Source organism: Grampus griseus (genome assembly GCF_964374135.1).
Source record: "Grampus griseus genome assembly, chromosome: 3".
In the NCBI taxonomy this organism is placed as follows: Eukaryota; Metazoa; Chordata; class Mammalia; order Artiodactyla; family Delphinidae; genus Grampus; species Grampus griseus.
In genome coordinates this window covers 142804963-142818167 of record NC_139019.1, presented here as the reverse complement: position 1 = coordinate 142818167, position 13205 = coordinate 142804963, and the positions used below count along the sequence as shown (strand labels likewise).

Sequence of the window (13205 nt, the reverse complement as noted above, 5' to 3'; positions counted from 1 at the left end):
GGCAATCCCTCTCTCTCAGCCTCAGCTTTCTCACCTGCAATAATAGTACCTGACGTGATAGGTCTTTTCTAGAGACTAAATAAGATGGCCCATGGAAGATATCTAGCACAGTAGCAGGCACATAAGAAATGTTAAAATCTAGTTGTTGAAGTCATGAATATTCATGTTATTCTGCTTTAGTTTAGCTCTCCATCTCTCCCCTAGATTACTGCAATAGTTACTTCACTAGTCTCCCTGTCTTCCAAGTCGTCTTCCTCTCAGATCCATTTTCCAGCTATCTGCCGGGTGATCTATGTAAAACACAAGTTTGGTGGTATCCCTCCTCGGCTTAAAATCTTTCCATGGTTTCCCAATGTCCTTAGATTAATGTCTGGATTTATGAACCGGGCCAGCAAAGTTCTTTGAAGTGTGCCCTTTGCTCCCTCCCTACTGCTTTTCTCTCTTTACCTCTTTATGCTTTAGGAACTCCAGGCTTCCCTTCCCAGAACATACACCATATTATTTCTCACCGTCCTGTCTCCGTCCATGTTATCCCTCCCACTGTGAATGGCCTGCTCACCCATCCTTCATCCGGCCACTTCTTATTCTGCCTTTCAGAGCCATCCCAGGCATCTACTCCTCTGGGAAGACTTCCTGTCATTCTCCTTTCCTGGGTTAGTAAGTGGTCTCTGGGCTCCATGATCACCATTCACAAGAGCTTAACTTTTCTCGGTTTGTGTGTCTGTGTTTCCCATGAGACTGAAAGCTACCTGAGAACAAGGGCTCTTCCAGTAGCTGGCATAGTATGCATTCACTAAGCGTGTTGTATGTGTATAAATGCATACACATACCTATACATATATATACACACACACACACACAGGCTTTTTTGAATTTCAGGTTCCAAAGAAGTGAAATAATAATCAGTTTCTCTCACTTCTCTCGTTTATTTTTTTATGTTCTTCTACCATTCACTTTCACCTCCATAAGTAGATCTTTTGGGGGCTGTGCCTGATTTCAAATGATTCTCCTTCATTTATCCACAGGCTTGGGAACCCTGAGCCTTACTTCTCACCATAACTTTGCCCTCTTTGCTAGAGTTTATTGGACCAGATGTGGATGCTTGACCAAGCTGGACCAAGAAGAGTCTCTCTCACTCTCTTGAATTCTTTCTCTCACTCTCTCTCATTCTAATATTTTGAACTACTAAAAATCAGAGGCAATTTCTCAAAGGGGGTGGAGGGTATAAAACTTTGGGGTGTTGGCAGCCATGTCGTGCCATGTGAACCATGGAACAAGAAAAATGGGTCTGCAGAGAGGAGAGTGAGGAAGATATGCAGAGACAAAGATATTCTTAGAGAGGGAGAGAGAGAGAGAGCTAGCACACGCAAGTTAAATCAGTTTTCCATTTGTTCTAGTTGCCTTATTTGCAAGAACAAGTACGCACCCATTGGACCAGCCTCATGGATGGCTCCCATCTCTTCTAACTTTCACTGTAGTTTTACTGTTCTATTTATAAGTGTGTGGCCATCACAGTTAAGTATATATTTGTACTCTACAATGAATACCCAGCTGTCAGGAATGAGACAACATGTTTAGAATCCAAAATGGCCTGGATGCACTGGAGGGATTATACGAAATGAAATTCAAATAAGATAGATACAAAAAATTACACTTAGGAAAGGAAAAATAAAGTCTATAAAACCTAAACAGGAAAGCGCTGGGGAGAAAATGAGAGTAGAAGATCAAATAACCTGGGGATTAGAGGAGGCCACACAGTGAACCCAAGTTGGCAGAGACAGGAACTACAAAGCAGAAAGTGACTCAGTCGAGGATGTACGTACCGGGGGGAAAGAGAGAGGGGAGAAGTGCCCCTGCTCTGCTCACCCCTGAGATTTCCCCTGAGAGTTCTCATGTAGTTTTGGAGGCTGCCCCTGGATTCAAATGTTGACACTATCATCATCGGGGAAGGCTGTGCTGGACAGACAGTTTGAAGCATAAGCTCGAGTTAGGAAGAAGGGAAGTGTGTTCAACCTGCCCATTTAATGAAAGAGAAAGAATGCTTTGGCAAAGCTTCTTAGCAGATATAAAAATAGACAATTTGTATGGAAAGGGAAATCATGTATTTTGCCTTCTTGTGTTTCTAATCTAGACTTCCGGTGTGCTTTACATTCTCTAAAAACCTCTGACATACACAGTATGAGTCAATGTAGGAAACCAACCTTACTTTTTGGGGCGCCACACAGTAAAAGTGTATTTCTTGTTCATGGCAGGACAAAGCAGGTTGGCAGGCAAAAGTGGGAGGGGCCGGGGGAGACCTCTGATCCATGCGGTCATTCAGGGACTCAGGCCCCTTCTCGTGTCCACACTCCCTTCTAGGTTTTCTGACCCAAGTCCTCTCCATTCCTTCTGCCAGTGCACAGAGAAATAGGATGGAGAATCCTATGTGGATTTATTTTCTGTGTCTGGAAATGATGTCATTTCTATACACACATTCCCTTCTCCAGAACTCAGGGACAGGGAGACACCTAACGTCAAGGGAGGCTGAAATTGCATTTTCATTGTCTGCCCAAGAGGGAAAGGGGCAACAGGTCGATAATAATTAGCCAGTATCTGACACCTATATTGTGCAATTTCACCCTTACAATGACCTCTTAAAAGTGCATATACAATTATTTTAGATAATTTGGTACATACATATATAAGTATGTCTATATAATACAGTACATCTTTCTTCCTCTCTCTCCCCCTCCCCCACCTTGTGGCAGAAAGTACTCTTCAATTGTGGCAATTCTTTTATGTTTTTTTTAATTGAACCCAGATATTATGATATCATAATCTTCTTAAATCAACACCTTAGGCAGCTACTATCAACCGACAGGAATCAGAATTTTAGATAAAATCTATTTGTCTTTCCAACCCTACACTGTATCTCTCAACATCAACAAGTTAAAATACATAGAGACAGCAAGAAAGTCCTGATCATATTCACTGAGCAGAGAAATGGCTGGACCAGAAAACCGAGCAACACCCACTCCTTTTCACTTTGGTAAACTGTAGCTAATATTCTGACTTTCCATGTGTCTGAATGCCATTTCCCTAATTGATGGGGAGTCTCTACTAATCAGAGCTACTTAAAGACCTTTATCAGAGCTTGGAGGCTTCTGAAGAGAAACCGTTTTCTGATGGAATACAGAGTTCGACTGCCCAGGACTCTACTCAGGGTGCAGGCACTGGGTTCCAGGATTTCTAGAAGTTTATCATGTACAATTCATGCTGTCAATTTTGATGTATTTTTAATAACACCTCTATGCATTATGAGTCTAAGTCATTGCTAAGTGTCAGAGCAGAGGATATACTTGGTGAACTACCCTGAACAGGACGAATTAATTCTAATGGAGTCTTAGAAAAACTCCACACTTCCCCTCCTCACCACAACCAGTAAACACTAAGCCTTGCCATTCATCATCCTTTAATCTTCAAATTCAGAAGCAAATTACTACAGAGGTAGATAAATTGTAGGGAGCATGCCAAAGAGAGCCAAAGGCAGTCATAAATATTCTGAAGTTTCATCCAGAACAACCAATGGGGGGAAGAATGAAACAAAATAGGGACACCCAGATATCCACCAATTATTCTACAATTTTGAGAATAGTAAATCAAGATCTTATTAATTATTCGGTTCCATTGAAATATTTGTTTGTCCAATAGCTGGTTTTGTATTGGCATTAAATGATCACCTAGTATGAACTCGGCAGACTTCCACTCGTATGTAACAGGAACGTGATAACCATACTTGCTAGAAGTGTTAGGACAAAGTTTTCCCTTTAAATATTTACTGTTAAGAAAATGGATAAAGAAGGTGTGGTATATTTATACAATGGAATATTACTCAACCATAAAAAAGAAGGAAATAATGCCATTTGCAGCAAAATGGATGGACCTAGAGATTAACATGCTAAGTGAAGTAAGCCAGAGAAAGACAAATATGATATTGCTTATATGCAGAATATTAAAAAATATACAAATGAACTTATATACAAAACAGAAATAGACCCACAGACATAGGGAAAAAAAACAACTTATGGTTACCAAAGGGGAAAGGTCGGGGAGGAATAAATTGGGGGTTTGGGATTAGCAGATACAAACTACTATATATAAAAGAGATAAACAACAAGGTCCTACTTGGGCAAATAATATGAAAAAATATATATGTATGTACATATATATGTATGTACAACTGAATCACTTGGCTGTACAACTGAAACTTGTAGAAGAGTTGTACTTGTACAGAACATTGTAATCAACTATACTTCAAGTAAAAAAAAGAAGAAAGTAAGTTCAAGTCCTCAATTTTCACCTTCTGATGCACAAAAAGCACAGGACCATCAGGACAGCAAGGGATCATCTTCCTCAGGTGTTTCTGCAAACTCAAAGCAACACATGGTTTCTCAACAGGAACATTTACCAACTTCAAACTATTCAAACCCCACTGTCAATAATGCACACCACAGGACTTCCCTAGTGGCTCAGTGGTTAAGAATCTGCCTGCCAATGCAGGGGACACAGGTTCGAGCCCTGGCCCGGGAAGATCCCCCATGCTGCGGAGCAAATAAGCCCGTGTGCCACAACTACTGAGCCTGCGCTCTAGAGCCCATGAGCCACAATTACTGAGCCCGTGTGCCACAACTACCGAAGCTCACATGCCTGGAGCCCGTGCTCCGCGACAAGAGAAGCCACCGCAATGAGAAGCTCACGCACCGCAACGAAGAGGAGCCCCCGCTGGCCGCAACTAGAGAAAGCCCGCGTGCAGCAACAAAGACCCAATGCAGCCAAAAATCAATCAATAAATAAATTTATTTAAAGAAAGAAGCAAAACCAGTTAACTCACACAAAGTTCTATAATTTCGTTTCAAAGCCTTCTTTTTCCTTGAGCTTTCTGGTCTTCCCTGTCTCTCCTTTCCTGTTATTGTTGTTTCTGGGCTCAATCGTGCAGCCCATAATATTGGCATTGAACTCTTCCGTCTGAATATAGTTCATATTCCTAATCGTAGTGAGGGATGAGGGTGGAACATTTTTTTTTTTTAATCAGACGCATTTACTTTCCCGCACAAAGAATGACTTCACCTACAGTACTAGTTTTTGCATTATGGGCTTTGTATTAAACAAATGACTTAGTAAGGATGGTTCCTGTTGGATGAGGTGTGCTTAGGCCATAAAAATTGTTAAAGCTGCAATAAAAGCTGGGGCCAAGACTGTACCCAGAGAAATGATCGGTAGTGACAAATAAATACCATTTGTCAAGACAGGAGCCCAGAGTGCAGATGAGGCTGAGAGGATGACCCCATGACGGCAAGTGGGGAAGACATACCCTCCCTCCAGCTTGTTCCCCAAATTCCACACCACAGCCATACTCAATTGAGGGAATAAAAGCCTCAATCGTAGTAGCCCCAGGTAGGTGAGCTCCACAGCCAATTTCCATAACAAAGTTCTCAGATGGGACCAACTTCAGAACTGCCTGAAAAGCTTTTTTTTTTTTTTACTTCAAGGAATTCCTTCTCTTTGCCGAACAGTTCATTCCTTCTTTTCCCTCTCCATTCCTTTCATTTGCTCTTTTTGTCAAAGAGGAGGGGCTGAAGAGAGGGAATGAACAACAGAAACAGCGAAACACAGACTTTTGATGGAGAGGAACAAATCCTCACCTCCTGTTACTCTCCCCTATTAGCCTAGGAGAAAGGTATTTGCTACATCACACCCAAAGACCTAAGCTGTTGACACAACTTTCCTAAAATGAATACATCAATGATACTATAAGCTTGAGGATTAGGGCTACTTCAGTGTACTCACTGGTTTCTACTATACTTTTCTGGGGAAAAAAACAACAACCCTGTTTTTTCCTAAATGATATAAAGTAATCGTATGTTGACGCCTCTTCGTTGAACAAATAAGAATCACACCCAATTCACTTGTTGCTTAAGTCAAGATTTAGTGTGTCCTTTTTTCATGCTGTATACCACTCACTGCAGGGGTCCCCTAGCATATATTATACATGGCTTTGGATCTGAAGTCTCTGGACTCATTGTAGCCAAGGCAACTGTGGGGCGTGGGATGATGCTATGAAAAGGAAGGCTAAGAGGTATGTGAATGTTGGTGTGTCTGCCTGTCCTTGTGCATGTGTGCGAGAGAGAAAGCAAGAACAAGACAGACAGGAAGGAGAGAGGGAGAGAGGGGGCACAAATAAAGAATTCTGAAGAAAAGAAAAGCAGCAGTTCTTGGGAAAACATTTACCACTGAAAGGTTTCACACTGTGGCAAAACCAGCCCTTTCTTCATTAAAGCAAAGTGAAATTTGGTGAGGGATATGGCACCGTGGAGGGAAGCAAAACGCAAACCAGAACATCTGTGTGTAAACAAGTACGATGGGGAGCTGGATGTGGACTCAGACACTCAAGAGATGACTTGGAAGGACTTGGGAGACAGAACTTTCTCAAAGAAAGACATGATACTGAAACCCAAGTGCTTCTATCCTTTCTTACGTTGTTTATGCGATTTGGTCATCCAGGTGTGGAAGTTCAGATGTCATTTATTTCATTGTGTAGTTGAATGAATGGGTGGGCAGAGTTCACAGGGGTTGCTCATTAAATAGTTAAATCAGTATGTCATTTCAGTTATCACAGTTATATTAAACCTTTCTTTGGTATTTCAGGATGATTCTTGTTCTGTATAAAAGATGTCAATAATCCTCCCCCAGATCTCTTCAAAGGCAGAGAACATACTTTATAGTTTTCTGTAACTGCTGCAATGTTCAAAATGTTGTGAAAATGTCTTTAAATCGAATAAGCCTGGTGGTTTGATTAGAGCAGGAAATACCTCTACTTGCCAAAGCAAATATTCTCTAAAAGGAACTGGTAGATAATAACATTGAAAGAAATCTATTTACTTTGAGTGTAGTTCAAGTTTATTACAACATACATATAATAGTAAGGAAAGGTCAAATGAAAAGTTAGCAGCTATCATTAAAATAAGAAAATATTTATACAGCAATACAGGCAGATCCCTTCTCAGTGCAGAGCAGAGAATACCACAATACAGTAATTATAAAAGCTATAAAAAAATGAGTCCCACTAACTAGGAATCAGGCACTTTGTTGAACACTTTATACACGTATTGATTCAGTGAACCCATGTAACAGTCAGTAAGGTGGACTGTCCTCTGAAGGAGGACACAAGACCAGAGCTTAAGTGACTTGCCCAAGATCTCACGGGCAGTTAGTGAGGAGCAAAGCAAAGCCAGCCTGATTCTAAAGCCAGTGGTCTCAGACATTATATTTCAGGGGTCCATGTTATTTTTCCATCTTACTGAAAGTTCAGAAGCTACACAGAGTGAGAATGAGTAGTTGCTACCTTATGCTAATTTCAGGCAGACTCATTTGAAACCAATATTTTAAAAAATACCGTCATCATGATAACACTGGTGTTTAAGGTTACACCTTTCAAACCAGTTCAGACTATTCATAGCTTCATGTTTACACAGCTTTTGCCAAGTCAAAAAAGTGCCTCATTTAACCATGAATTTGCAACTTATGCAAAAACTCCACATCTTGCGGGAGTGGGGGCAACGTAATGATTGGGGAAAAAAATCTAATGGCTAGTATACAAAAATGCCATTTTCCACAGAACTGCCACATTTATTGTGTACATTTCTCTAGCAGCTGTTGTTTAGAAAGTGCTACTGGTCATGCTGATTAAATGTGGCAATTCCATCATAGGGGCATAAATATTTCTACCTGAATAATCCCTGCTGTTCTTTTGAACTGAAATTAATTCATGTATTGTTTTCCCCAAAAACTTACTAGTCGTTTTTTCTTTAAGGTGGAGACTGTGGGTACTGATGCTGAACCAAGTATTATTTCTAAACAGAGATTTTATTTTCCCAGTGCATGCTATGCTAAAAAGCAGGATGATGGTACTGAATATAGAACCAATACATATTCAAATGGAATCTGTTTATTTTGCTTTGAAAGCACGGGCTGAATCGTGATATCCACAATCTACTGCTAATAGTATCGAGTCATTAACAGCTGGTTTTGTGCTTCCTATGAAGACCGATTTCATATAACTCAGGCAAGCTTGGCCATGCTGATTTAATCAGCCTGCTTCTCTGCCTTCTGAGAGGATGCTTATAGGCACACCAGTGTAGCAAGAGCAGTGAGGAACAAGGGCTCTGAAGGATGCTCCTGGTTACAATCTCAGCTCGGCTTAGGGAAGTTCCATGAAGCCTGAACCAACCACGGAAACTCTGCCTTCTCAACAACGAGTGGGATAATATTAACCACCTCAGAGGCAGGGCCATTGTACTGCCCTAGACCCAAAGCCACTGTGTGTGTCATCGTGTGTATGAATGGTACCCTTTGGAGTTGTGCAGTACACAACCTGAACACGCCAGCTTGCTCAAGGTTTGTGGGAATTCAAGTCATTCTGTTTATAAAACACTTAGCCCAGCGCCTAGCATGTAGTGAGTCCCCAGGGAAGGCTCGCTGTCTTTTTGACTTCTATCTTAACGCAGATCATCTATAGCTTCTAGTTTCACATTCCAATTTTTAGAAGACTTAAGAAAATACTGTAGTCCACATTTCATCTGATTTCCCTATCAAGGAGCAACAGGATTTTGTAGATTTCCTAAGTACTCTTTGTATCTTTTCAGAGCAAGTGTCTTCGCAAATTTCATTGTCTCTATACTCTATCACGTCTGTGAAGAGGTCCGAAGAACTCAAGCTGTCCTCAAAGGACAAAGTGATTTTGGAATCAGACTGAGTGCAAAGTCCAGCTCTCTCCATTTTTAGCTGTGTGATTTTTCCCAAGTTAGTTCATCATCCAAGCCTCAGTTTTCTCATTTGCATATTGGGGATGATGACAATTTCTATCACACTGTTGGGGTGGATGAAGAAGATACTGCATAGCAAAGTGTTTAGCGAAAGCCTGGCTCAAGTTGATAGTAAACAAATCATTGCTGCATTATTACTAGCTGCTAGTCTGCATCTCTCAGCCACCAGCAGAGGAATATTAGATCCAGAAGCCTCTTCCACTGCAAGCCATGTCACGGGAATGTTGCCCCTTGAACTCAGCGTGGGTGAGAATTCTTAGATAATCAGCGGGGCATTGTTCTAGCTCTATCTTTGCTATTGTGGGGCTTGCTCATCATACTGACTCTGCAGACCTCAGCTGCTTCATCTATAAAAGAAGGTGATTAGATTCAGGGATGTCTAAGGAAGTCTCTTCAAGTACTGGTCCTCTGATTTTAACACTAGGTAAAAGAGGGAGAATTTTTGTTAGGATTTTTCTTTTACTTTTTTAGTTACCCCTTTAGAGTTTGGATGTTACACGTCCCTGCCTGATGTTCATAACACTTTGCTGATGGATCCAATTATTCTTTTTATCAAGCTTGAATGAGGCCTCAGAATCCTGCTCAGCACACTATTCCAGAGTGTTGACCCTCTCAAGCCTTCTAAGTTTTGACTGGAAGGACTTGACATATGTGCCATCTCTGTTTTGAAAGATCTTCGTAAGTACTTACGACAGTCTTTGGTAATAGCCATATATATTTCTTTTCACTACCCCTAACCAAACATGGGCTTTTATAACTAGCTAACAATAGAACTGATTTTCAGTTTCAGGGGGCTTACATTTTAAAAGGTACTTCGTTAATTCCTACAGAAAATATTTATAGGAGCCTTTTCCTGTTCCTCTCACTAGGCATTTCCAAGCAAAGTTAGGGGTCAGGCAGGCAATGAACACGCAACTGCAGTGTAGTGTATTAAGCGCAATTGCACGGAGAAGATTAGGGGCCAGGTAAGTGGGTAGGAAAGATGTCAGATCAATCTTGGGAATTAAGGGACTGTTTCTCGGAGAAGGTACTGGGTGAGAATGTTCTAACACAAGGAACAGTGTGGCCAAAGCCTGATGGAGAGACAGATATGATGGTCTGGTTGGAAAATGTCAAGTCACTCAGGACAGTAAAGCACAGCGTATGGTGAGCTGGGCTTGTGAGAGACACAAAAATGAGAAAGTGACCAGAAGCCATTATCTTCTAGAAAGAAATGCAGTACTTTGAACTGAGAGGTAACTCCAAAGGTCAAAACAAAACCAAACCAAAAACAACAATAACAAAACGCCACAAAATCTGGGAGGGTAGTGGTAAAAGAAATCTTACGGAGAAGAAGGGCTTTTAATGCAGCTCACATTACTGCATGGAGAGCTGCCTATTCAGGTGAATCAGATCTGGACACAGATTAGCTCATACAATGAGAAAAAGGGAGGAGGAGAAATTTCCCTCCATGGTAACATTTGGAGTTAGGTGTATTTTCTTGTCAACAGTAAAGGTACTTGTTTGTACCCGAAATATGAGAGTAATTTAATCATTTAGAGGGATAATTTGTTGGGTTATTATATTTAGAGCTCCTGAAAATTTATTTGTCTGTGGTAAGAAGCCTGAATCATAGCAGCTGGGGATGGTGTTTATGTGAGCACAGCTGTAGGCAACTACGGTCATGGAAGGAAACTTTGACTTTGTTCATTGGGAATTTGTTTCTTGATATATTGCAATGTGCCAGGTCCTGTGGTAAATGCTGGGAATAAGTCAGTGAACAAATGAGCGTGCCTTCAAGAAGCTTATAGTCTAGGGAACGAACAGACATTAAACTAATAAGCACATCACAGATCCATGATTATAAATGACAAGTACTCCTAAGGAAAGGTGAAGCGGGGAATGAAAGGTTCAAATCAGAGGAACCATTTTTAAAAGTGGGGGTCAAGGAGGCTGCAGAAGTAAACTGCAGGCTGAGCTCTAAAAGGTGAACAAGAGAAATAAGGGACACTGTCCTGGTAGAGCAGTGCTTCTCAAGTGGCAGGACACTGGGCACCAGCCAGAGGCATTTTTGTTGGCTTTAACTGTGGGGAGGTGATGCTCCTGGCATCGAAGTGGGAGAGCCCAGAATGCTACCCAATATCCTGCAGTGCATAGGTCAGCCTCCCACCAAGAACTACCTGACCCAAATGTCAATTGTGCCAAGGATGAGAAACTCTGAGATGGAGGGAACAGCATCTCTGCTTTAGACTCCAAGGCAGGACAGAACCGGGCAAGGGTGAGGCACTGAAGGAAGGTCAGGGGCTGGACTAAGGAAGGAGCCCAAGCTGAGGCCCCAGAATGGCAGGGATGGAATGGTGCCGGGCCAGGTTGGCTGGCTGCCTTAGAGAGTTTGGATGGTGGGTGTCCCCAGGGCAGTGATGAGTCTCCTGAGGTTTTTAAGCAGGATGGCCCCGGGCTGATTTACTGAAGATCTTACTGGCTGCTGAGTGAGAAGGAAAGGCAAGGAGGTGGAGCATGAGAGAAGAGCTCAGAGAGGTGGCAGGAGGAGAAGCTAGGAGAGAACTTAGTGCCTGTTGCAGCCGATGTACTGAGAGAACGTGGTCCCAGGTATAAGCACGGCCTCTGCATTAATGGAAACATTTGTAGTCGCAGTCACTGGTTAGTTTTGCTTAGAAAATTTAGTTGGCTTTCTTTCAAAAGAATGCCTCCCAATCCCTATTCTACAATCCCAATTGTACTTTCATACAAAGGAAAGGGAGAGTCACCATTTTGGATAAACAGGAATCAGCTGGCTAAGCGTTAAGATAAAACGTGTGGTAAGAAACTACATGAGATTATGTCGGACTCTTCCATAGATGATTCCAGAGAGGTAATTCCACTACTCCTGCTCTGTGTATTTCAAGAGCCATCTCAAGTTTTAACCTTATTTTACTTTGGTTGTCATACCTCAGCTGGCTCTGATATGAAGAGGTGCCTGGGGGATTTGTGTGTTTAATCAGGGGCTTTTTAAAAAATATCACGAGCTGTGGTGAAACATAGTAAGGTTTCTGTTTGTTCTTTTCGGAAACACAGGTATTCCTTTGAAGAAAATAGTGACAGATACTCAAACGTGGATAGCATTCTCCCAAATATTAACCCTTTCATATGTCTCATAATCATTGCCAATCATGTATCACCTGGACTCTTCTCTACTTAGTATGTTTCTGTAAGTCATTTTAAAAATCACTGTTCTAAATGGAAAAAAAACACTTAATGAGACATGAATGTAAGGTAATTTTAAAAATAAAATTTAAGGGATTCAACACAGCGTGGTTCAGTTCTAGCTAAACAGTCTTGTCTGACAAAGAGATAAAACATTCAACTTCTAACTCTGTTAAACAGTGAAATTCAAAGGCTTTAGAGAAATGTTAAAGTCAATCATCAAACAGAGGCTTCCCTTATGGCAGGACTTGGCAAACTTGCCCGGTGATTATTTTTGTACAGACAGAAAGCTAAGAATGATTTTCACATTTTTAAATGGAGGAAGAAAATCAAAAGAGTGCTATTTTATGGCATGTAAAAATTATATGAAACTGAAATCTCAGCATCCATAAAAATAGGTTTATTTAGAGCCACGCCTATCACTTATGAATTGTCTACAGCTGTTTTGCTAATAAAATGGCTGAGCTGAGCTGTAGCCACAGAAACCGTACGGCCTGCAAAGTCTAAGATGTTTACTATCTGGCTTTTTAAAGAAAAGGTTTGTCTCCTCTCCTATGTGATCCAAAGTTATTTAATGCCACATCAGGTGCTGTACCTATAATCATCTTGTTACCACCTGTGGTATATGTACCTCCCACAATGGAAAACTCTGCTCTGTGAATGAGGGTAGCTTAAGACTGGGGTTTTGAGTCCCACAGAAAGTCATAAAGCTTGAGAAAAGTGTGTATCCCTTTGGGAAATGACAATATCAAAAGCAAGAGTAGATAAATATTGTACAGAAATATATATAGTAAAAAGTAATATATCCAAATTTCTGGCTCTTAGATGTAGCCTGCCTAGGGAAATCAACAAAGTTTGGTGGCTGTTTGCTCCTGCTCTGTGAAAAAATGGGTTATTTATCTACATGTGATGATGGTTTTTTTTCTCCATGTAAATATTAAAATCCATTCCGATGAACAATGTAATTACATAGTCCAGTTTCAGTGAGCTTCTATACTTAGTTTCACTTAACTCACTTACCACAGCTAGTGAGAGCTATTCACATACACCCAGAGATTGAGAAGGGACCCAATTCTCAAGTGTGGGGAAGGAAAGAAATGATTAGCAAGCACCATCGGCACCAACAAGACTCCGACCACTAAGACTCCGACCACTAAGTTC

At 41.2% G+C, this 13205-nt stretch overlaps 1 protein-coding gene across 7 annotated transcripts in view; it reads right to left on the bottom strand.

Annotated features, from left to right (window-relative positions):
- TENM2 (teneurin transmembrane protein 2) overlaps window positions 1–13205 on the bottom strand; it is a gene marked incomplete at both ends in the record, with an annotated part of 991817 nt that overhangs the window by 580280 nt on the left and 398332 nt on the right. The gene's annotated exons all lie outside the window — the stretch shown is intronic.